The following is a 26,997-nucleotide window of genomic DNA, read 5'->3' as shown; positions in this document are numbered from 1 at the left end:
TATGTATAAACATGCTTGTGATAAAAATAAGTGAATAAATTATATATTCAGTAAGTTAATAGTAAATAGGCATAAGAAGAAGGGGAAAATTCTTCCTCATTATGTATATTTCTGGTATAAGATAATACTGGAAAGTACATCTGGTGTGTATGCATGGTTTTAAGAGAGTCGTGCATTTTGCTGGAAAAGCATTTATGATATACTGAATCTCAAGAGAAAATATTTCTTTGTATTTATTGTCTTGCATACCCTAAAATACAGCTTTCCCTAACACTGTATTATTTATAAATTCATATTTATAAGCAATTTCCATACAGTTACTCTGAGAAAAATGATGAAATATGAAAAAAAAAACACTATAATTTTCATAGGAAATAAAAATAAAACCCTTAATTGCCTTTTAAGGTGCCAGTTTCACAGGCAGTACTTAGAATGTATAATAACATTGAAATTACAAACATGACAGAGTCAGAATTCTTTTTTTTTCTTTTTTTTCAAGACCTGCATGTTGCCTGAAAAAGGCATGTGCTGCCTTCATGTTGCACTTCACGGCCATTAATACTTGTGTTATAGTTATGAATCTGCGTTGTAATGAGGCTCTGATAAAGACCCTGAAGTTGCCGGAAGGAACTTGCTGTTCTCTTTACAAGGAACTTTTCTCAGAAATCTGTGGCAATTCCAGAAAAGAAAAGTCACTGCCTTATGAATCTGCAAATCTGTAGGTATACTTTGTATACTGGGAATATTTTGTGTGACAAATGTGACATCTGCATGAAACCATTTCTTTGATCAGCTCTAAAGCTGGGACCATTCAGTTGTCCTATAGTCTGTAAACAAGATGACTGAGGGTCAAAAACTAAAGACACAAAAACTGACTGAATAAGAGAAGGTTTTTAACAGTATTTCAGGTATAAACTTTGAAGCATAATTACTTCCTTTGTGGCTGAGTTAGTTAGGGTTCACGTTAATAGCTTAGGCTATGGGTCAGGGCAATAGAAACCTAGGTGTATGTTCCTTTCTGACATTGCTGCTTCTGGTGCAGCATCCCCTGGAACAGAGACACTGCAGGTAGCTGAGGATTTACAACCCCATACAATATTTGTCAGGGGACATTTGTCAGAGCCTGAAGATGTTACAGCTGCATAGGGCAGGGTGGAAAATTCTGAAAAACCAAGTACTGATGAGGAAAGAGGACAGCAATTTTTATCTGCCTAGGGCAGCCAAAAACCTTGCATCAGCTCCGCTCTGTTTTAATACAGATTTTATTCAGGCTTTGTTTAGTTTTCCCAGGGAATATTGTGATGTATGTTTGTGTTGCATTATTCTTTGTGTTATTATTGGCTCACCTAATTCATTTTGGGGAAAGGCATTCTGGGAAAACATTTTACTTTTCAAAATGCAAAGCACATCAACCTAATGAAATACCCTCTGGAAGAGTCTCAAACCCAAAAAGCCACATTGTTTCATGCTCTGGCCCCTAGCAGTTTGAAAGTAGTGTTTAGAAAAGGTCATTGCTGCTAAAGTACATAGCAGAGGAAGGGAAGGAAAAATATTATAAATAAATAAATACGTAAAAATTAGTTGCTTCTACAATAGACTACGGGAAAGCTACACATCTGAAGATTTGTCAGCATTCACTGTGGCATTAAGGGTCATGGTTTGTGATTGGACTCAGTAGGTCAGGTTAACAGTTGAATCTGATGATCTGGAATCCTGAATGAAGCTACGGTTCTGTAATTTACTGTGAAAGTTCAACAGAAGATAGATGTTTTCTTTCTTAAAAGAGCTGCATATGTTTGTCTGCAACTTGCTGAGCCATAAAGGTTGTAATACAAAATAGTGCAAGTTAAGATAATAATGTGAAATATCAAGAAGCTGTAGTCACACAGTACCACCTAATGAGCGTAAACAGTCATTTGTCACTTTGCTGTCATTCAACCAGTTTGTACTAGCCCTGAAATTGTTATTCAAGATACAAATCAGGTTGTGTCTGGAACATACTGTGTCAAACAGTGATGAGTGAAGATTAGATTACCTACGAAAATGCCAGTGAAACTTCAGAGCTTATATTTCTCATTACTCAGTCATTGAAAGTCTTACTTAAAGCAGTCTTTCTACTTCCGTTTTGGAGTAAGCTCTTTTCTTTCCTCAAGGAGCTTGTAAGGAAGCAACATTGCTAACTTTTCATAATCAAATATGAACAGTCTTCCTGATATTTTCTTGTCAGGTCTCAGAGAGAGGTAGCTGCTCTCTAAGGGAGGGTGACCATGGAGCCAAGGCTGACCCCACTGTGTGCTGTGCCTTCATCAACTGGCACCATCTCACAGGATCTGACCATGGTGGGAGGAGTTGGGGTCTGTAGTAGGTCCACTGGCAGTCCCTGGCATGGGAAGTGATGAATCATGGCCAGGGCCCATCCAGGGGCTTCCAACAGGACCTAAAGGAGAAGAGGCTGGATGCAGGACCAGAGACCAGACCGTAACGTGGGTGCAAAATTCATCTCAGGGGCAGGGCCAGGAGACCAGCTACACACAGTGTAGGTCCACACGCACCCAGGAGGCAGAGCCAGAGCTAGAAATGGAAGACTGGCACTGCACCAGCATAGCCCAGGCTAAAGAGAAATGAGGCTTCTGCGCCCATGGACAATGCTGGGGGAAGGCCCCACATGAAGCTAATAAGGGCCATTTAGGCCTATGTAGGGGTGCCCTCAGGGTTCTGACATTTCTAATGGAAACCTTAATTACCCTTCCCATCATTCCTAGTTTAGTACTGACCACTCCTTGTTTAGTACTGAAAATCGGTTGTGCACAGAGCAGTAAGTGATTCTACTGTCTGAGGAAAACTAGGTGAGAAAAATAGAAAAAGAGCCCTGAATTCCCCTCCTACAGGTTAAGATATAAGACCTGCTTGGATCGCTGCCTACAACTATATTGTTTAACTGCTCCTTTTTTTCAGTGACAAATGTCACATTTTCACTGTTTTGTTTCAGAAAAGCACAGAAATAGACAAATGTTTTACCAATGAGACAAACTTGTTCCCTTAGCCCACAGCCATTAAACTATTTCAGACTACCTGGAAATACAGTGTAGAAAAACACCATTTAGGCTGTACTATGGGTGAGACTTCTAATTGCTCTTCAAGATCACTTTTTCACTGATGTACCACTAAGCTACTGGGTTCAGATGTACTTAGAAAAAACACCCCTCCCTCCCTCCCCTTCCGTTTTCAGGGTCCTATCAGTGTTAATTGAAGAACACCTCCTATTTTGTGATTTCATTATAAGCCTATCCTTCGGTAGGGTTCATGCACTGTGTCACACCAGCTGTTTCCTTTGAGAAAACAGAAGTGGATTACTTTTAATTTCCACACTTCTCCTTTCACTGAGTCACCACTTACATTTGGCATTTGTCAGCATGTAGGTGTTGAGGCCAGACTCCTCTCTGGAAAATTTGCTGGCTCCGTTCTGACTTTTAACTGTGGTAATAAGTGTCCTCAGTGAGTGCCCCCTGTTTTGAATCAAACTGTGAGACAAGGACATGTAAGTGTCCTGTGTCACCAGACTTCCATCCTCCTGCTAATTGCAGAACTACAGGGACTGCTAGAGGGTTTGGCAGTGGGTAGGGACTATCTGCAGCCTCTACTCACTGTCATTTTCTCTGGGACTCTTTATGCAAGTGATTGGCACATTCACTTGAGGAGCTGTCATCTCTCATATTCCACTGGCACAGATATCTCAAAAATAGCTATCTCTGAAATATCTATCCTGCATTTTTCTGTGACCAATGTCACCCTCTAATTTAACAAACGTGTTGCCATTTTTTCTTTTTAACAGTGCTCTTTATTTCTAACATGATAAAGCATGCCTTCGTATTTCTGTATGGATCAAAAGTTACCTGGGCAAGATTGCAAGTATATTTGAGGTTTTGCTGCCATCTGCAGTTGAAATCTAATATTAATCCCAGTTTACGAGCAATCCCTGCTTCCCAGTATCTCGAGACTTTCATATCTCAGACAATCAACAAGACAAGCTTTAATGAATGTCAATGCATCCTGAACTACTAAGTGCTTGTTCTAGCAGAAGGGAGGAGGAAATGGTTACATAACATTATATAACTACTTCTGTCTGTACAGTACACCTTGATGGTGCAAATGGCAAACCTCCTCAGTTGTCTCTTCAGATGTCTTTTTGGACAGATTATTCTCCTTCCAGTGCATAAGAATTCATGACACAAACCCCCATTTAAACTTTGATCCACAAATGTTTCAGAAGCTTCCCAGATGTAACACAGAGCTTGAGTGGATAGGGATTGAGAGCTGTACATCTCCATTTTCTAAACCAGATCATGTATTTCTTTCATTTCTAAAATAAGAGGAAAGCCATTGATTTTACATAGGTCTTCAAGTACTACTGTATTGAGTTTTCTCATGAAGATTTACAGCGTGTCCAACAGCAAAGCATTTGTGCTGGCATAGAGCAGAATAGGAAAAGATTTCTCTAAGTAATTTTAATAAGATTTACCTCTTCAGTACTGTAATCATCCTAGGCACCAGAATATCTAAAAAAAAATACACACATGCATCAAAGGATATTTGGGATAATTAAAAAAAATAGACAGTTAAGTATTTCTATATATTTTTACTATTGTGCAGATAATGTAAATAAAAAAAGTAGAAGAGAAATTCATATCGTAGTTCTTCACACTTTTTGCAAATAAAAATAGAAATAAGTAAGTAAATATGTAAAAGAATGAGAAGAATACAAGGGAAGTGAGTACATATAGTTAAGTCGGTGTCATTAACATATTCTAGGCATGGTATATGAGTGCTGCCCTGAAAGTAATGTCTCCAATTTTATTACGCTGACCTGTGACAAAAGAGGCAGATAGTGGTGGTATGGCAGTAGAGGTTGAATCTTCCCATCAATATTTTTTTAAATTTCGCTACCACATGGCAGCAGAAGGACCATCTGACAAAACGGTGTCGGACATGGAAGAGTGTATGAAGCAGAGGTGTGTAAATTCAGTTCCTCTATGAGGATAGGATCGCATTCACTGACATTCGTCAATGCTTGCTGAATTATTATGGAGACTTAACAATGGATGTGAGGTCAATGGTGCTTTTCACTAATGGCAGTGGTGACATGAAGGGCAAGCCATATTCTGAACAGCCATACACAGATGTCACATGAAATGAAGAATATTTTGACCAGCTCATTCATGCAAATCAGTGGATTATGTCCAGAGAATTGTGTACAGAGCTGAATATCAACTTCAATGCACTGGAAACCATGGTGTCAACTTTGGAATTTCACGAAGCTTATGCCAAGTGGGTCCCACAGATGCTCACATAGGAACAGAAGGAACACAATATCTGACTTTGTCAGGACATATTGAACCAATATGTTGCTGAAGGTGGCAGCTTCCTGGATTGCATCATTACTGGTGACGAGATTTGGTGCCACCACTATAAGCCAGAGTCAAAATGTTGTCATTCCATGGACTGCCACGTGAATTCCCTACAGAAGAAGTTGAAGTTGCAGCCTTCTGTGGGTAAAGTGATTACGCACTGTTTTTGGGGGGGATAGGAAAAACAAATAGTGTTACTGTACTCTTTGTATCTATTGTTGTTTCCATGGAAATAAACAGGAGGAATTACTTCTGGGGCAACCTATATAGTTTTACATTTCTTTTCAAATAAATGTAATTAAACAGCTTCAGGTATTTTGATAAGAAACTAGTTCTGTCCATCTGCATAAAATAGCAAAATACTAGTTTCTATTAGATTTGAAGACCCTCATGCGCCCAAAAAGGAATTACATCCCATTACACAGGTATTGGCTCTAGCTTCTCTAATACAGCACAGTTACAATTCAAAATCTCTGTACTTGAGAAGATCTGCTATACAAATCTTCTTTGAATTTCAGATCTTCGCAAACCATAGCAAAATGAACAAATACTGCAAGTCTGATCCTTCTAGTCTATAGTAATAATATCATTTCTCCTCTGAAGCAAATGGAACAGCACTGATTTGCAGAAATAGAGGATCTAGCCCTGGATTTTAAATGTTTCATGAGCTCTTCACTCAAACTGAGAAGCATACATGATGATTGAAATAACAGTTTTCTTACTGCATACTATAATTTATGCTCTTTATCCCAATTAGAGTACTTAAAGAATCAACAAGTATAAGTACAATTTAATAGTCATCAGATTAAGTATATTAAACTACTACAGAGCAATCACTGAATGAAATACCAGCTTCTTTTTGCAGTCACAGAAAATCAATGTCTTAATTTCTACCGACAAATGGAGATTGTTTCTTATGCAGATAGTGAACAGAGAGCGACTGAATTTTGACAGCTTGTGTTTTTCCAGAGAATGCTTAAGACAGCAATCGTGAAGTTCACATAAAAAGAAACTGTTTCCATGCTGAGTTCAAGGTCAGAAGCTGTAGCCATTATCAACCCAGTTTCAGTGAATTGTCTGTATGGTCTAGAATTTGTCAGAAGACATGCCAGGGAATCTGGGAATATTTCTGTTCACTAGGAAGCTGGATATAATCTCATTAATATTTATTTTCTCCCTGTGCTGTTCATGGGAAGACTTTACAATCCTCCGATGCACAGAACTACCTGTTCTTTAGCATCATTGAATCATGGAGATCTCTTTTGACTATGCTGTGAGACCCTGAGTAAATCACTTACTTTCACTACAGTATTAAATATTAGGCTTTTACACTAAGGTCAATAACACCTGGCTGACAATTATATTATGAGGATTAGCTGATTAAAATGTTCAGAAACTTTTGACTTCAAGTCCTTTAAAAGCTCTTATTATGTGTTATGTGATTTGACTAATGATTAGTACATTCAGAATTCATAAAAATTAGCTATAAAAATTATCTTCTATAAAATTATGCTAGTATATATATTTTTTTACTATAATGCATTCAAATTTCATCTTGAAAAATGATAGTGCAAACAGTTTTCTCCAGATTATATTAGTAAAGAGTATAACCAAATGATATACTGAAATAAACTTGAGTTTACTTATTTCCTAAATTCCTAGTATACTTCAGAATATCCTGCAACAGCCTATCAATAGAAGAAAGGCTACGTGGAAGTACATTAAGTTTAGTGTAACAATTCTTAATGTGCAAAGCCAACTTGATTTTGATTTACAAATTTTCTGTGAACAGAAAGTTTTAATTTGTGACTTAGTCCTATTTCTTACATCTGCCATAAACCTAGCATAGGTAATTTGGAAATTCAGCTTCACTTAAACCAAAGGTTCAAGTTTTGGTCACGTTTTTTAATTTTTGTTTGAAGCAAAATTCTTTCCTGAAGGAGAACTCAGGGAATTTTCTCTCATACAGGAAAAAATACTCAGAGGAGTCCTTCTCCCAACACAGTAATATCAACTAACAAGTCATCAAGCTAAAATGCATTAGTGTGTGCTGTAGGCCCAAGTGACAGAGGGGAAGGTACAAGAGCAGATTAAAACCCCAGGATATTTCTGCCACTACTTGCACCTTCAGATAGAGATTCTCTCTACGTTGCCACAGGATTTGCTTTTCAAGGCCCAGGATAGCATTTTGGACTGTGGCATGGGACACAAGACACATCTCCAGCCATCTGGTCATTGCTTTTGCCATTGTAAGCACATGGCGTATACCATGGAGAGTTTGTATGAGTGTGATACAATCCACCCGCCAGGCTTCTCTGTATATTTCAGTCATTGACCTCCATACCAAACTCCAGGGTTAGCAGAATTCTGTATCACCAGTTGAAATCATTTATCCTTGCAAGAGAAAGGTGACAGGACTTTTCCAAAGCTGACACTGATTTAATGCTTGTGCCTTCTCCTGGGAATCTGGGGCTGGCCTAGATGCATGCTCTCTCTGAGCTTCTGCTCCATTCTATTTGCTTTTCTTCCAGGAAGCTGTCAATAAAGACTGCCACAGAAATCAAACAAAACTCTCCTTTACTTATGATCAAGTGCAGTTGGCAGTGGTTGTACATGACAAGAGAAATGGGGAATAAAAGATGATTAGGCCATTTGAGAAAGATGGGTTGCCTTCCACCCCTTAACTTTGTAAGTACATGAAAGTGAAAAGGAGGGAGGAGAGGAAGGAAGTAAAAACCCTGAAGCGTCATCTAACTTGCAGATTAGAAAGGAGAAGTAGCAGCAATTATGGTAAAAATGATAACAGTAACATGCTATGTGGTGTTGCCTTTGCAAGATCCCTCTCTACAAAATGTCCTTGTTACTCCTCTCCAGTTTCTCTACCCTCTGTGAAGTCTATCCATTACTCACACAGCTCCCTGACAGAAACTCCCTCTGCAATACCTGCATTGTCAAGTGCAGCCATGTCTCATTTCATTACAGCCAACTCCAGCCCTGTGCCACCAGCGGTTCCTTAGCACCTTGTCAGTTGGCTGAGTTCTAAGCACTGGCCCAGACATCTCCTGGCAGCCCTGCTGGCTTTCAGGACCTCTGAGAGGATTGGACTTTAATGGCAGCTCATTTCCACTTTCTGCTTCCTGGGCTGGGTGTGTGAATGCAGTTGAAAAGCTATATGAGCCCAGCAGTACAAGGTCTGTCCTGGGTGAGAAAAGAGCTCTCCTGATTTCTCCGAGTGAAGAAAATTAACTCATTTGTAGCATGATAGTAGGTTTCATTGTAATGTAATTCCATTTTGGGAGCTCTGTTATGAATAACCTAATAACCTTGCAGCTGCCACTATGAGTCTCCCTACTTTTGATTATAGCTCAGAGCTAATTGCAGAGGGTAAATGGGGCAGAGCCAGAAGAGGCAAAAGCTTTAAAAGCTGAACAGCTGGCAGTTACTGAGGCAATAAAGGAATAGAAGGAAGTAAATAAGGATGTTTAGGAGAAACTCATTCTTGCTGAAGAAATGATTAGGTTTTCTAGAGGGTATATTTATCTACATGGTTTTCACTTGGTTTTATGGAAATTTGCACACTATTTGAGAGCTGTGCATTGACACAAAAATGGAAACATTGCAGCTGAGTGTATTTGGATGTATTTTACATTTGACAATAGTTCCAGAACCTACTGGGTATAAAGGATCAGAGATGAACTAGGTGAGAGTGATGAAAACTAAACTGTGAAGAGCTAATTAACTGAGAGTTGGCCAAGTGTTCTACCTGACTTGTTTTGAAGAAATAGTAAATAAAGAAAATAAGGGATCATCAAATCAGAGGATGGTTTGGGTTGGAAGAGACCTTGAAAACCATCTGGTTCCAGTCCCTGTGATACAGGCAGGGACTCCTCCTGCTAGACTTGCTCAAAGCACTATCCAGCCTGGACTTGAACACTTCCAGGGTTGAGACATCCATAACATCACTGGACAACCCATTTCTGTGCCTTAGCACCCTCATAGTAAAGAATGTCTTCATAATATCCAATCTTATATTTTAATTTAGACAGTTGTTCTATCCCTGACAAGGAGTTTCTCCTCATCTTTCTTGAGAGTCTCTTCTCCTTTAAGTACTGAAAGACCACAGTAAGATCTCCTCAGAGCCTTCTCTTCTCCAGGCCAAACAACTCCAATTCTCTCAGCTTGCCTGCATAGGAGAATTACTCTAGCCCTCTGATCATCACTGTGACCTCATATGAACACGATCCAAGAGGTTCATGTTCTTAGGCTGAGAGCCCCAGAGCTGAACACAGTACTGCAGATGCTCATGAGAGTAGAGCAGAGGGGGACAATCACCTCCCTCACCCTGCTGGTCATGCTTCTTTTGATGCAGCCCATGATATGGTTTGCAGCCTAGAAAGCCAACACGCATTGATTGCTCATGTTCAGTTTTCTGTCCACAAATACAGACAGGTCCTTTTCTGCAGAACTGCTCTCAGTCCACTCATTGCTCAGCCCTCATTCATATGTGGGGTGATATAGTAATACTGTGCAGTAGAAATGGGCTAGCAATTAGAAGTAGTGTTACCACAACACTAAAACAAAGAGAAGAGTGTACCTTATTTTTAATCAAGTAATGCAATTGGAACCCATTTAAATGAGGCTGAAATCAAAACTTCCAATGAAAACTGTTGGAAATGGACGTTTATCTGATGAACTTGATTTAAGAAACTTAGATGTAATCCTAAAATAATGAAAAATAGCACATATGCTACTAAACAAAGTAATGTGATCCAGATAGCTAGTCCTGTTTAGCTGTCAAAATATGTAAGCCCTCATAACCAATCATGATTTGAAAGAATGGAGAGCTTATTTTCTTGAAAGAATTTAATTTGTTTAGTTAAGAAGTTTAAGACTGAAAAGAAAAATGTTCAGCTATTTTAAGTACATTAAGGTAGTAAATATTGGGATAGAAGAAAATATGTTTAAGTTACAGGATACGACAGGTAGCTCCAGAACAACTTAGTATAAAGTTAGTAAATGCTGAAAGAAGAACAATCACAGCATTAAAATTCTGGGATAGCTCACCAGAAGGATTAATGGGACTTAGAAGTTGTATTGGCTTTGGCTGGTACTTGATCAGCTGCCAAAATAACATATAGCTATGGAGACAGCAGAGGACAAAAATTGATGACTTCCAAACATAAGACTGAGAAGGACATTACATTTCTAGGAATATGAAGAGAATAGTTTTCTGAAAAAAAAATAAGATAAAACCTACATAAATCACTCTCATTCTTAAAACAAAAAACCCACATTAATATTAAAGATATACTATTTCTCCAAGGTATCTAGGACATCTGATGACACTGAAGGAGGTAAAAAGTATTTATTATCAGGAAGATGTAGACTCAAGAACTCTCTGCACCAGTCTGCACAAACATCATAGCCTTCTACATTGAGGATTTGCATAGTAAATGGTCATATTCTGTCTTGGCCTAAGGGAACGATGCCTTCAAGTGAAAAATTGCTCTGCTTGCTGGTTTTGACAGAAGACAGACCGTCTGCAGGAATCATTTCATCTGAAGGACAGACTATGTCCAAAATAGATGCAGTTTTAATAGTTGAGACAACTTGCCCACTTAAAGCCATTACCAAGATCCCATCCTACTAATGAGGCAGTGAGATCTTCATCTGTGTTTCTTCATCTAAAAGAAACATAAGAACCTTTGGTTCACCCTGTTGCACCTTCTGCAACACCTGGCTCACAGAGACACAGCTTCAGGATTTTCATTTGAGTACTTTCCCATGCATCTTAGAATTTAGTGGGTTTCTAGTAAAATAACAAACAAGTCAGCATTTGACTTATTTTCATGAAGTCTGTGCACCTATCAGAAATTATTCTAAATGTTTACAGCACTGAAATTTTCCCTACACTTAACCAAAATGCTCTGCAGTACTCATGGTCTTATACATATAGTTGAGGAAAAAAAATCTCAGCTCTGCTTCTGAACTCATATCTTTATAGAAAACAAACTAAATATATATAACAGCTAACCAAGAAATAAGTATGAAATAAGTACGCTGTTTTAAAAGATGCAGTCTCATGGGCAGAAACAAAACCCTTGTTTTATGGAAAAAAATAGTAATTCACAAAATTAAGTAATAATAAATAATAAGTTTGCAGCTACTGCTGTGAAACCCCCTATTTTTATTCTGTACTGCATATGTTGTTTTATTTGGAGCCATTTTTAAAAGAAGCACAGAAAATAAACATGTACAAAGTGTTAATCTGACAATAACATTTGAAGTATCATCTGAATAAAACAGTGTAGTACCAAAGTTTGGTACGGGATGTGGTAACGTATTCAACAGGATTAAATAATATTTATTTTCCTTTCAGAATAAATTATAAATGTCACAGTTCCGCACAGCTGAAAAGATTGAATTAATTAGCCTGTCACCTGAGAGCTTTCGCCCTTTCTACGAGGGAATGAAGTGATTTGAAAGAGTGCTGGAAAGGGCCCTCGTTCCACTTGACCTTTCCAGAGATGTGGCAGACAGATCGATAGGGAAGTAACTGCAACAAGCTGTACCTTGTAGAGAAGGTATGCTTTAGGAGTCAAGAGTACCTAAATAAATTATAAAAACATGGAGATCTACTGCCTTGTTTTATGAAGAGGTCTTCTGTTATCTTGGTTAATGCTGAGTTAACTTCCAATCACTTTGTTGATTGATTTCCCCCCCCTCCCCCCCCTGCATTTATTTAGTTGTTTTTAATTACCTGCATCATCACTAGAATAAAATTCTTTGATCTGAAGCATCAGTGGTGCAAATTTATTGTTGGGATTCACAAGAATTGATGTCTACTAGTTCTTCTAATCAGGGTAGTTTAGTGCAACTATGAAGTCCAGGCTCTCTATAGGATAGTGATAGAACAGTTTCTTCTAATAAGCTTTGATCTGTTTCCTTTTTGGCAGAGAAATATAGAAGAACACAGGGAGGGGAAGCTGTTGCAGTTGCAAGTTTGCATGCTGGATCACTATTTAGAAGAGAAATTCCACCAACTAAATCCTGTATCACATTGTGGGGGAGAATTTGAGATCCTGCCCTGTCTACTCATTTTCCATCAACCAAATGTATCTATGTATGTCTGTAATCTTTTGCCTATATCCAGTAGGCTCTGGATAGTTAATTAACAAAGAAAAGAAGCATTTAGAGCTGGGTATGTATGGGCAAGCTAAGTAGCAATGTTGATGTTAGCAGGCAATACAGGTATATTTCTACTAATGACTCTCAAAACAGACATAAATACCACAAGTTATGCAATAAGGAACCTATAAGATGTTTCTTGGATTGTTGTAACAGTGGAAATAAGTAACCTGTGTCCACCTTGCTAGAATACACTCTTCCAACAGCTCAGAAGCATGTATTTGCATGCTCCATTGTAGGTGCTGTTAAATCCCTCAGTGCTGCTTTGGAGCTGGATGGCAGTGTCAACAGGGTTCATAAATCTACATCTATAACAGCAAATAGAATGATGCCTGGAACTTGAATAACTGTGACACTAATTATTTTTTTGATTAATTTAAGGAGCCACAGACTATGCTAAATGTGCTTTTCTAGCATAAGCCAAGGGCTGATCACAATATGAAGTCTGAATGTGGAACAATTATTTTGGAGGGAAAGAGCTTTAGTGATATAGATGTAGATGGTCAACAGCAATTGCTATAAGGGTCAGAGAAAAAAAATCTCTAGAACTGTTTAGGGGTGTGTGTATATGTGAGCACACGTGTGTGTAGGATTAGCCAACATTTCTGTTCATAGCATAGAAAATCCAAGACAAGCAGAAGCTAACTGCAATAACTCAGCTGTTTCCTAATGTGTATAATCACAAGGTCACTCGCCTGCAAGATGATGCTCTAGCAGGCCTTGCTTTGATGACTTTTCAGCCCCAAAATTAAATGTTTGGTGAAGATGATGAATAGAATGAATTCTGTCTCTGAACAAACAATAAATGTAGCTCACAACTAATGCTGAGCCACGTGCTTTTGTACTCCTTTGTACAAATTAATCTTTATTTCCCTTTATTAAACATTCATACAACTTAAACAAGGAAAAATAGACTGTGTATTCACACCCATGCCCCTACAGTGGTGATCAGTTACTTTTGTGGAAGGTGAAAAACAAGGATTTATAATTTTTTTCACATTTGTGGATCTAACCCTGACAAACTGCCTTGAGGGGTAAGATGAAGGATGAGGCTGAAACAGCTGGATGCTGAGTCCAAAATTACACTCATCAGTTTAAAAGTTCAGTACTCAGTGATTTGATTTAGGACAGAAAACTAGATACAGACAGCCTGCAGACTGACTCATGAGCTATTTGTATAAGCAAGTACATTGTGAATGCCATTTGTTATGGCAAGTTTCACTTCTCATGTGACACTGCCAGGAATTTGAAGTCTTGTCTGCTGAGAAGTGATGGTTTATAGCTGCTCACTTTCCAGATATCAACAACTGAGGCAAATAGTGCACATACTCAGATAATACAAAAACCAAAAAAAAAATGTACCTGTCCTTGCTCCCTTTGCATATCCTCCTGCAGCAATTAATGCACAGAGCTGCAGTGGTAAGACCGCTGTTTTTCCATCTCTCCTGTTGTCTTCTTTACCTCGCAATCACTATAAACTTGAAAGTAGCTGAATAAGGTTTTGTGGGTGCTGTTGTCCAGAAAATGTCCAGCTACTTCACTGCTGGGCTTGTGCTGCACTCTCGCCCTCTTTGTAGTATTGCTCTGGAAGTAAGGGAAGTGCTGAATGACTTGTTAGTTTTTTTATTCCCATTTGTCTCTTTAAAAAAATATTAACACTGAAAAAGACTTCTCAGAACTTGTGCCTCCCTTACCAGTCAATCTTCCTACTTGGAAATTTCTTTGGCCAGGCTATTTTTCTGAATTCTTAGCCATCATTTATTATCTCTTTTGCATTGAAACAGAATCTTTAAGAGTGTTTCTGCTTGTGTTGTAATTTTTCCTATCATCTATGGAAATTCCTCTGTAGAAACAGGAGATGCCCCTTAAGTCCAAGCCTGTAAGCGATCATGGTAAAAAAGAACATTAACCTACTGTACAAAAGTACCTACAAGTTTTTGTTCCAGAGATTCTTACACCACATAAAATGGAAAACAACCAGAACAGTTGTTTTGAGAGAAGAGTTTGCAGTTCTGTCTGAAATACAAAGTAAACATGCCAGACAAGAAAACATTTTTTCCTGCTAGAACTTGACATAACAAAACACATGGTCTAATAAAGTGTTAGTCTTCCTTGGTAAAAAAAATCTCATGATGCTGAATGTCCTGAATTACTGAAATGAGTACTGTACAGGTCAGTCACCTGTACTCCAGATGTTTGTTTTTTAACAATGTCTTCTCTATATGGTGCTCCAGCTCAATTTTTGAACTAGCCCAGTTTTAACAGTCTCCAGGCATAAAAATGAAGCCTTGATGAACTACCAAATTGCTGTTGCTGTTCTATTAGGAGTTGTGAGATTCTGCTCAGGTGACCCAACATCTTTAGGAGCTGCTGTTACCTTCATGACCTTTCGTTGCAAAAGATTGATCAACCTGGCTCTCAGTTCCTGAGCTTTACAGTTAAGTACATGGAGGTTTGATCCTTGTGAAAATGATTGTTGGACACCAGCATGGTCAGGATGAAATAGACAAAGCATCAGGAAGTGCCAAAAATAAATGGATACTAATTCCATTCCATGGGAGTCTCTTGGAGAGAAGTCTTGTCTCTTTCAAAATACAAGAAGAGCAAGCTAGTATTCAGTGAAGAAAGTTTGGCAGTGTTTGAGGCATTACCCTTACTTGGAGAAATCAGGAAGTAATTTCCTATATACTGTGACCTCACAGATAATAGCTGTGTTCTCTGGGTTTATGGATTTGTATGAATGACTAGACAACCTATGTGGCTCTGTACACATTGCTAAGATGTATAAGTGCAGAGAACAAGAAAGGACTATACTGGAGCAACAGGAAGACGTCCTCCGGGACTTGAAAGGCTGAGATTTGCATCCCTACTACAGCGACAAGTTCTGAACTCAAATATTCTGTATGAATAAGCACAGGCTAGGTTGGATTGGAGAACAAGTAGTGGAAAACTAGAAAGTCAGAGTTTACTAATGTGTCAAGTACAGACTTGAATTGCTATCCCACACAATCTTGATGTTTTTTTCTCCTGGTTGAGGATATTTTAAGCAATACTGATTATTCCCAGCTTAATTCTGCCATGTGCTTTTTCTCATACAATACCCTGCAGTAGCACTTCTCAGGCAGTAGACAGCAACTGAGAAAAATTGAGGTGTTGGGGATTCATGACATAACCTTTGTGGACTTAGAAACACTTTCCTTAACTTCTGAAAGTATATCCCCATAAATAGCTTACAGTATAAGCACTGTTTTTATTTTCAGCCTTATATGCAGGAGCCAATTGCAGGTGATTCCTACTTCTGAAAACATGGAAGTGCTGTAGACCGCATGGCATTGCCTAGAGTTACTGACTTTATGTGGAAAATGCTTCAACTCTGGTGAAAACTCCATAATAACATCTTCAAATAGCTCCAAATCCTGTTAAAATTAAGCCCTATGACAAACTTCACTTATCCTATTATTATCAAATAAAACAAAGATAGGGAAACACTAGCCAACACCACACTAAAATGCTTTAACATTATAACATGATGGAAAGTACAGCAATAACAGCAAGGTGGCAAAGTCCCCAGATGCAGCAAATAAGGACAAACACAGAACTACAGCAGCCACAGATATTTAAAACAAACAAACAGCTTACCTTTGAAAGACCTCAGGCAGGAAAGAATCTCCAATAAGCCACCCTTGCCTCCACTGCCAACCCTTAAATGAGGTCTGGGAAGGGGTGGATCCTGACTCCACCCCTTCCAGTTGCTCAGGCTCATTGCGTGCAGCTGAGCTCCCCTGGATTGGCCCTGCTCTCCCACCAGGTGTTCAATCACTGTTTCAGGCCCTGACTTAGCAGTTCTGCTACAGGTGTTCAAGGTGGCAACAGCTAACAAAGATGGAAGTCAGTGCCACAGATGTATACCTAGGTCTGGGATTTAGACAAATGGACGTCTGGCCCCCATGCTTGTTAACAAATGATTAACAAAGACAACAAAATGTTTAAATTAGGCTTTACAGCTTTTCTTCAGATTTATCTACCTGATGTGAATATCTGATACTCAGATAGCTGCAGCAATCTAGTAGGTAGTATTTGATCTCTTGAACAATTTTGTTACTCTTAGAATAGAGATCTGATTTTAAAAGCCATTACATAAATTAATGTACGAATAAAACAACAACAAAAAATCTCCAAACTCTCTTGATCTCGTGTGTTCATGAATTGGACTTTAACCTGTTGATTCAATTCAGCATCTGATATCAAAATAAGTGGCACTCCATATGTGAAAGCTCTTTTTCCCTCAGATAAATTACCAGTTGTATACAATAAGTTGTACACAACTGTATTACTACTTACATCTGTCCTGGTTTGCTGATTTTTTTGGACTGTTCTGCTAGAAAATGCAAACCTTGAACTTTATTTAAGGAGCATAAAAATACTTAAGCATCCTTTAGATACTGAGCCCCCTGTAGGGGCTACAGGGAAGGATAGGTTTGTGGGTAAAGCACTAGCCGTGGAATTATTCACTTGGTTGTCTCCTTCCTTTTTTACTATGGACAAATTAAACAGGTTAGGCATTTTTCTTTTCATCTGAAACTTCAGCAATATTGCTTCCCTTCTTTCTTTCCCATGTAGGCTATAACTTAAGACAAAAATAATTTCTTACAGGTTCTATACAAGATAAACTAATGCCTACTTCCAGGCAGGCTACAAACTAAGCTGTTTCAGCTGCTGTTAATTTTCCTGTGTTTTTATAAATGCTATTTAAGATTCCTTTAAATAAAGCCTCTCAAATACATGGTTCTGGTGTAGTGTGTTGGTCTATAGCCCTTTCCCTTTCTCCTCCTGGTCCCTGCTCTGATTTTTTTTTTCTCCTTTTCATTGATGTTACTTTGCCCAGTTCTAGAGGACGTAGATGTGCAAACAGTGAACAACTGTGGTGCTCTTGTTCTCTTGTAGTGGCATAGTCTTTGCCTCTGAGAGAAGTCATTCTCTTTAGAGGAACTATTTTTGATTACTTCTACTTTCTTTAGAAAGACATGTAATTCCACGTAATGCTCACATACTGTCTTCTTAAATTTTCTGTCCTACATTTGTAATTCAGAATAGAAGAAACAGAAGACCCTCAACCTTTTTTTTTTTTTTAACTTAAATTTAAAAACATAAATCACCTATAAATTAAAAATGATGGTGTACGAGAGGCCCTCTTCATCTCTAGAAGTGTACAGTAGTGTAGTATAGTACCTTTCTTCTAATTTTGCATGAATTTGGATGATCAAAAAAAGTTTCAAACTTGAAGGCCTTGCAAGGGATCTTTTAGAAGTATGACAGTCTTCGAGAAAACCCTATTTCTTGGCAACTGGAGGAAACAGGAATTGTTTCCTTTGCTTATAACTGAAATCCCATTCTACCTGTTAGGACTTTGCAAAATATTTTTCTGTTTCACTTTAAGGTCATAGGATTGGGTACCAAGCCTTAATTATTTTATTGTTCTCCTATTTTTCCTGCCTCTTCAATCAAATGGCAATTAGGAGACAGAACAAGATTTCAGCCAGAACTTTGTTACAAACTATTCACATGAGGCTTACTGAGCTGACAAGGACAGAACTGCCTCCAAGATGCTATTGCTTCACTTAAAGATTTTTTTAAAGAGCCGAGTAGCAGTGCTATCTGTGAATTGGAGATATTGCCCGGTTTGCATCAGTTCTAAATTTTCCTTCAGTCCTCCCATAGGAAGAGTGTAATCTCACCTATGCCTTTCCACAGCACACTGCTTTTTCTGAAGCCTGCCTACACCAATCTCCCTGCTGGCCTCATCAGAAGTAAGAGGAATCTTTTAGAGTATCAGCAGCTGTAATTTGCTTCCACTCATTTAAATTCAGAGGTCCTTCTGGACTTTCTGTAGGCTTAAGGGAAAATACTATTACTCTGCTCTGAGTCAGATTTGCAGTGTGAAACCATCTCTCCACTTACACACTCCACACATTGTATTTTACAGCCATTGTCTTGATTACTAAGCTGCAATTGATTCACTAGGCAGCAAATTGAAAAATTATCTCTATGCTTCTCTGTAAAATTACCTCTGATAGCAGGTGCATTAGACAGTGCTTTAGTGCTAGCAGAAGGCTGTCAGGCTATTGCCATCTCTGCGAGCTAACTCTCGCTGCTAGGAGAAAATTGAAGTCCTGAAACATTCTTAGGAGCTACATCCACTGACTGATTCCCTCTAAATGGTGGGAAAGTACAGGATGGCATGTTGAGAGAGAGGGAAGTAGTCAAGTTACTATATTGAAGTAAATTCTGTGCTTAATTGGCCTTAGGAATAACGGTGATTAAAGGGATCTCACATCAAAGTTGGTTACATAGAGCAATGTCCTTTCTCATATCAGCATCTATGGATTATAACCCCTGTAGTGAACTTCTTCTCACTCGTGTGCCTCTAACGTCTTCATTGGGAGTAAGAGGCACTCCATAAAACTCAGGCAGTAGCTTTAGAGCAGAGCAGGCAGTAGCTTTGCACAGTGCATGGTGAAGCTATAGTGCTTTGTGCTGTAGGTGTTTCAGATGCTAAAAGTACAAAGGTACAAATAAGTTTGTGTGTCTTTTTTTTTTTTTTTTGTATCTCCATGGAAAATACGAGGGAGTTGTGAACTGACTTTTGTACCACAGAGTACAGTGTTTTCAACTATCTTGACCAGATCTTTGAATTAGGATATAATTGAATCAAATAATTGAGACAGAACAAAAAAAAAAAAAAGAAAAAAAAAAAGAAAAAAAGTTGAAATATAGAATTGTTTGAGTTGGAAAGGACCCTTAGAAGTCATCTAGTCCAACCCCCTGCAATAAATGGGGAAATATGCAACTAGATCAGGTTGCTCGGAGCCTGGTCCAGCCTGACCTTGAATGTCTCGAGGGATGGGGTATCCACCACCTCTCTGGGTAACCTGTTCCAGTGCCTCAACACCATTAGTGTAAAAATGCTTCTTCCTTATATCCAATCTAAATCTCCTCTCTTATAGTTTGAAACCATTTCCCATTTTTGTATCATAACAGACTATGCTAAAGTGTCTGTCCCCATCTTTCTTATAGCTCCCTTGATGTACTAAAAGCCTGCTGTCATGTCTCTCTGGAGAATTCTCTTCTCCAGGCTGAACAGCCCCAGCCCTCTCAGCCTGTCCTCATAGAGGAGGTGTTTCATCCCTTGAATCACTGTGGTCCTTCTCCAGATGTGCTCTAACAGGTAAGTGTTTCTCCTGTACTGAAGACTCCACATATGGACACAGGTGATGTCTCACCAGCATAGAGAAGACAGGCAGGATCTCCTCCCTTGCCCTGCTGAACATGCTTCTTTAGATGCAGCCTGGGATATGGTTGGCTTTCTGGGCTATGAGGGCACACTACTGGCTCACGTCCAGCTTGCCATCCATCAGTATCCCCAAGTCCTTTTAGGCAGTGCTGTGTTCCATCTTTACATCCACCAGCTTTTACTGGTAGCAGTGGTTGCCACGACAGGTGCAAGACCCTGCACTTGGATTATTGAACTTCATGCGAATCACCTGTGCTCACTGCTTGAGCCTGTTTAAGTCTCTCTGAATGGCATCCCATCTATCAGACAGATTGATGGCATCACACCACCTGGTACCATCAGCAAACCTGTGGTTGGGTGCACTCAATCCCACTGTCAGTATCACTGATGAAGATATTAAAAAGCATTGGTCCCAGTACAGAACAGTGAGCTACACCACTTGTCACCAATGTCCATCAGTTCATTGAGCCATGGACCTTCACTCTCTAGGCAAGATCTTGTAACCAGTTCCTCAACTGTCAAACAGTCTGCCCATCAAATCAATATTTTCCCAATTTGGAAAGAAGGATGTTATGGGGAACTGTGTCAAAGGCCTTACTGAATTCCAGATATATGGCCTATCTTTGTCCACTGATGCAGTTACGCCATCATAGAAAGGAATAAGGTTAGTCAGGCAGGACGTGCCGTAGATGAAGCCATGATGGTTATCCTGTATCACCTCCCTCTCATCCATGTTCTTTGATATAGCTTCCAGGAGGATCTGCTCCATGATCTTCCCTGGCATAGAGCTGAGGTTGTGTTCCCTGGGTCATCCTTTCTACCCTTCTTAAAAATGGGTGTGATATTGCCTTTTTTTTTCCAGTCACCAGGGACTTCACCTGATTGCCATGACTTTTCAAATAGCATTGAGAGCGACTTGGAGAATACACTGGCCAGTTTCCTCAAGAATCTATGATGCATCTTATCAGGACCCATAGACATATGGATGTTCAGGTTCCTTTGCTTTGCTTTGCAGGTTCTTAATCTGATCTTTGCTTATGTCAGGAGGGGCATTGCTCCCCTTATTCATGGCTACCAACAATTCAATACAAACTTTGCTCTGGGATTTCAGGAGGGATATTGGTACTGAAAAGTTGAGCTGGAGAAAATTAGATTGTAAGTGTGATACTTACATTAACACTTAAAATTTTAAAGTTACATTTTAAACCTTTAAGTGAGTTAAGGTGGTGGTTTCACGTAAGAGAGAAGCAGCTTGAAATATCTTTCAGTTTAGTTTCTAAGAAGATGTATTTGAGAACAGTGGAGTCTCAGGCAGGCTTGCATTGAGAGCCAGAGGGAAAGGAGAATAAGGTCAAAAGGCTGGACTGATGTTGGTGGTATGTTTTTGTTTAATTTGGAAAATGAATATATTTGCAAGAAGGAACAATGAAGGAGCAGTTCTGGGTCAGAGGACTTGGAAAGTTCTTGTCTTCTGGGAGCTATTTTGAAGACACTATTGAGCAACAGGAGTAGAAAAGCAATGCCTGCCTTCTTAGGGTCAATGAATAGAGACTATTTTTACACAAGAGTGCTTTTTTTTCCTCTAGGAAAAATGCTATCATTGATGTAAGTGAAATTGTTGATTCTCTTCTACAGTAAATTGCATGTACCAATGGGGATTCATGTGAATATATGCATTACTCACATCTCGTGGAGAGTTTCCAGGGACTGTGATTTTAAGGTCTCCAAGTGGATTCACACCTATTATAGCTTCTACTGTGTTCTTTTAGCCTCAGAAGTCCTCTCACAACTACAATGTCTTTATTTAGGAGGTCTTACTTGTGTGCTTAAGCAGGTGCATGCTTGTATGCTCTGGCCCTTACAGCCTGTGATAAGGCCACAAGCACCAGCAGAAGTGACCTTCCTAAATTGAAGATGACAGTATTTTTATCCTTCTGCTTGGCATGTCTGGGAGCTGTAACAGTAAAGCAGAAGAATGTCTGCTTTTCTGTCCTTCCCTTCCACTTGCCACCCAAACAGAGCTTAGCAGCCTGCCAAAGGGTGTTTGGCGCTAGCAGTTGTGTAGTGACCCCTGGCCAATTTACAAACTCATCCCTGCCCTGGGAAGGAGGGGCTGACACATGCCCTTGTGTTTTCCTTGCGCTCTTTCAGTGCTTTCTGCTTGCTTTTCTTGCCAGGCACTTTGACATCCTGACTTATTTTACAATTACAGCAACTTGCTGCTGAGAGCTTAATGAGTACGAAAGGGCACTTATGATTTCCAAACATCATAAGGCAAAATAATGCTGTGGGGTAGACAATCTAAAAATGAACAAAAACAGTGGAACACTGAAGGGTGCGCAGGGTGGTGCAAAGCCATCTAGAAATATCCACCTGCCCTGAAATGACTTTGCCTCACCTGAAAGTCCATCTGTATTTCAAGTGTGCCTAATGGCTTTAAAAATGTTGGTGCAGTGCTAGAACTGTGCAAAATCTTTTCAATCTCTTCTTGCTGTTTTATGATGGGATATCATTAATGCTTGGAAACCTCTTGAGAAATAGTCTGCTTTCTCTGGACTCCAGCCTATATTAGCGAATGAATGAATGCATACCAATGTGGTGGAGAAGATCCTGTGCCTTCTTACACTAACAGGATTTTCAGTGCTTTTGAGATATGCAAGGGAAAGCACATTCATCCAGTCATTTCAGACAAGAATAATACCCATACACACCCGAAATTGAGAAAACCTACATATATAACAGTGCTTAACTTTTAACTAGAGGCTGTCATAAAGAAGATGTGGGCTACTGAGGCAGACCTAATGACTTTTAAGAGTTAAACAAAATCACCAGAGTGGAAACAACAGGTCCCCATGAATGTGGGGGATCATCTTGGAGTTCTGTTCCTTTCTTAATGTGCTAAGTGCAGCTGAGGGTACATTTGCAGGTTGCTCCAAAAGCAATGCCTCCTATTTATCTCCATAGAATCTTCAAGGGATACAAAGAGAATGATAACACTCTTTGATAGAGCAAATTCTCAACTACATAATGTTTTTTTTTTTTGACCTAGTCATTGCCATTAACTATGCATTTTCACCGGATATGAACAAGAGCCTGAATGCCATGCTCGTAAAAAATCTGCATGGTCACCTGGAATGTGCCTTGTCTTTCATTTTGCTGCTGCCACTGCTGAAACGCAGCATGCCTCACTGTGCTCACATCCACTGTTTGGTCTCCATAAATATTCAGCATCAGTGAATGTCAGTCAGTGCAAATTTTTCTGCACGGAGGAAGTCAATGACATACTTTTGATTCGTAGGCACTTCCATGTCAGATGCCATATTGTCAGACTGCTCCTCTGCTGCTATCTGTTGCATGGTAACAAAATTAAATGGAACATTGTCGGGAAGGTTCAGCCTCTTCTGCCGTACCAACAACATCCACCTGTGACATAATGGGCCAACATAATAAAACAGGAGGCATTATTTTCGGATCAGCACTCACAGAAGCCAGCTTTGCCGAGACCCTTTCTCCTAGCCCATACAGCTTACTGAGTGCTTCCCTTCCCTTCCTAAATGGTGCCAGGAGTATTCACAAAGTTACAGTAAGCACAGTATGCTCAGCGTGGCTCACTACGCTTGGGAAGCTAATCATGATCTCTTGGGCTCTTATAACTCGTTTGCTGCTCGCATGATGTACAGTGTAGCCTTCAGAGACCCCTAGATCGAAGAGAAGTTACAGTTGCCCCCATCTTAATTGTTGATATTTAGAATTGCTCAGGAGGACAGAGGGTGGCAGCACAGCGCTGCTGGAGCTCGCTCACACAAATTACAGAGCAGAGGCACTGCAGAGTGGGTGTAAGACATTTCACACGCAGTTGCTTCTAATTAAATGCACACTTTTTTATTGTTGTTTTCTTTCACAACAGGGCAAAAATAACTTCTGTTTGCCTGGTATTTTCTGTTTTTTTTTTTTTTCTAATTTTTATTTTAAACCATGTCCTTGACTTTAGCTTCACTTAACCTTAAGTGCTGAAGTTGAAAACCATGGGTCATATACGTAGGGTATGTGTGCAGAGACAAAAATTGCCTCTAGGATGTTCATCATGAAACTCCAGCTTATCAAATGCTATAAAGTTGCTGCCGGTTCAGATGATGAAAGGGACATTTCTTAGCATAAGGAGAGAAAACAAGTGCAGATGGTACTGAGGCTGTGGCAAGTTCTGAACTGGGGAAAGAGTGAAGAATCTGAGGTGAGAAGCACTGTAGGAAGTGACCAGGGCCATGGAAGGAGATGTTTCAGGGAGCGTTATAATAGCTTCAGTTTGCACTTTTCTCCCGTGGAGAAGCCAAGTTAAGATGTTGCTTAATGTGCTGCTGGAAGAGACTGGAATTTTCCGGTGCTGAGGACTAAAATTTACAAAACCAAACAAACAGAAGCCACAAAACCCAAAAACCTAAACCAAAGCCAGATCTACATCTACAGCCAGATTTGGAGAATTTACACAATCCATATTCCTCTTTCACGTTCCCAACTAAGTGAAATGAAGACACTAGGCTATTCATGGCTAAAACATTATCCATGAAACATTTTCTCTGTTCTTGTAGAAAAACAATAAACAGAATTACTGAAGCATCATTGGGAATTGTTAAAAATGATGAAAGGCTTCCTGCATGAGTGTCAGAAATCGGTTTTTGCAAAGAAGCTAGCTTAGCTTTGAAAGGAAGCCTTGCCCGTTTCCTGTGTGAACAGGAGAAGTCTTTGCCCCTCATACTTTGAATGAGAATTCAAATGAGATGGCAGACGCAATTTTTGAAGCACACTGATTACAGCCCAAAGTTATGTACTTATCAGTTCTGTGTTATTTTGAATTGGTGATGTGATTTGAACCCGTGTTATACATTGACTACGTTATCTCAGACATGCAGAAACTTTCAAGTTACAATTGTAACTACCAAATTGTGTTTGATGGAAATCTGTGAAGGTAAAATATAATTTATGATTTGTGTTATAATAAGAGCTTAGTTAAAAAAAAGGAAAAACTTTTTTTTTAAACACACGTGAACAGGACAAATTTTACAAATGTCTTTATCCTCATTTGCTTTGTTTACCACTTCAGCAATTCACTTAGATGAGATGTTATATTTTGCTTTTATGTAGGTTAATTTACTTAATCTTGTCTTGCTATGTTTTGACTAATCAGAAAATGAATCATAATAGTTTTCTGTGTGAAGATGAAATTATTTTATGCCTGATAATCTCAGGAGAGATTATTTCAGTTCTGAATCTTCTCCATAAGGCTAAGTAGCTTACAAGGAAGCTGGACCAATGTGCATACTTATTTCATATCAATCATGATTTTAGCTCAGAACAGTGCAGAAGAACATCTTTGATCTGGAGATGTCACATTCAGGAACATTTTAAAAGCTTTTTAGGTGTGGAAGAATTATTCCCACCCTTAAACAATATAAAATAGAAGAGCTTGGTAGCCCTAAGTCCAATGAAACACAGAAGAATGGAAAGAAAAAACAGTCTCTTCTACTTGACTCTTGCTTGTATTTGTGATTCCAGTCACTCTTTAGAATCTGTTTCTAACATCATTGCTGTTTTTTTTTTTTTTTTTTTTTTTTTTTAATTTTCTTTTGGCTGGCAATGCTTTTAAGTGCAAAAAAAGAGAAGGGCATCTTCCACCTCAAATCCTTTTGGATGTCAGCTCTCTTATCTTTTCATACAGGCATTAAAAATCCCTGAAATGACAAAGGTCAGCTTTGAACAGACTAATTTATACTATTAAGAAAGAAAGTAGTATTTAAAAAGTCAAAACCTGATTGATAGAAATCACAGCATGCATTTTCATTGGAACTGTAACTATAGAATCATAGAATTACTCAGGTTGGAAAAGACCTTCAAGATCATCAAGTCCAACCACATATATTTGTAGAAAGAATCTGAAATGTTTCTGAGAAAATCTTTTCAGTTACCTCTCTCAACAGCAATTTAATAATCTCCCGCAGTTGTGTTAACAGTGAGGGAACTTTATGTATTTATTTCCCTGACATTACATTTCTTATTTACAGTCTGATCTTGACAAATTAGAAATAATGTCAAAAGACAAAGGTCTGACAGACCTTTTGCTGCAAATGTAGTATTCTGCCCTGTATGAATCACTGTTTTAGAAAAGCTTTCTTTGCTAGAGGTTGGGCACAGCATGCAGTGTGTTTCTCTGAAACATACGGGTAGCTATTAATTGCATCTCATGACACACACTTCCATCTCAGTGGGAAGGGGTTATACAAGTTAGGAAAGCACTTGGTATCTGGCAGGTTTGCTTTCTAACATTTACAAAGCAGCAAAGTTGCCCTGACTTTGAAAGGTGGAGTTCCCCACTCTGGAGAAATCTTTGTGATGGAAAGGGCTGAGAGAGACACAGCCCCGGGCTGCAGTGTGGTGGTTCTGGCTGGGGTTGGCAGGCAGATGAATTCAGTAGCAGCCACCTGCATTTCTCTGCTGCAAATGAGGTTTTCTTAGGTGGGTTCAACTTGAGCCGGGAGGCAGAGCAGCTCGTCAGGATTTAAAGTGATTTTAGCCAAGCTCAGGAAGACTCCAATACTGTGCCCTTAAGTTCTGAAGATCAAGAAGCATTCTGAAATAATTGTTCCCGGTGGAGACTGTAATGGAGTTAGGTTAAACACATTAAATAATTGTTATTCCTTATTGTCTAATGACACCATTTAAACTAGCATTTGAGATCCCAAGTAACTGGGTTAGATCAGTTTTCCTCTATTTGATAGAAACATCTATTCATTCCTGAGAGATGTATCATTTTATAACTGACCAACCATAAGTTTTCTGTTTCAGCCTAGCAATCTGGCTATAAGACTTTCCTTTGTTGCTGTGTGTATAGGCAAGATATCTCTTGGAGGGCAACTTACAATATAGTTTTCAATATAAAAATGCTAGGTAGGTCAAGAAAAACAAAGTCTTTTGAAATTATTCGAGAAAGGAAGATCTTTATGAGCTGCTCTATCAAATCTAGACAGACTAATTGCAGCATCCTAGCATCCTGTCAGTAACAGCCTCATGGCTGAATCTTTTTCTTTCCCCTACCAGTCCTTTGAAATCTTCCTTCAATTA

General features: G+C 39.1%; 1 long non-coding RNA gene across 2 annotated transcripts in view; it reads left to right on the top strand.

Moving 5' to 3' along the window:
• The window catches only part of LOC121110283, a 47,587-nt gene that overhangs the window by 166 nt on the left and 20,424 nt on the right, over positions 1–26,997 (top strand). The window contains exons 2-4 of one of the 2 annotated variants that reach the window (XR_005859102.2): positions 500–718; positions 11,785–11,989; positions 12,362–13,955. This is a non-coding gene — a long non-coding RNA (uncharacterized LOC121110283). Of the gene's footprint in view, positions 1–499; positions 719–11,784; positions 11,990–12,361; positions 13,956–19,667; positions 19,819–26,997 lie in introns of those variants that run through there. The other variant, XR_005859103.2, reaches the window with a different exon arrangement.

The sequence above is a fragment of the Gallus gallus genome, chromosome 3, assembly GCF_016699485.2.
Source record: "Gallus gallus isolate bGalGal1 chromosome 3, bGalGal1.mat.broiler.GRCg7b, whole genome shotgun sequence".
Taxonomy (NCBI): domain Eukaryota; kingdom Metazoa; phylum Chordata; class Aves; order Galliformes; family Phasianidae; genus Gallus; species Gallus gallus.
Note: the sequence above shows the minus strand (reverse complement) of the source record. Positions and strands in the feature narration are given on the sequence as shown.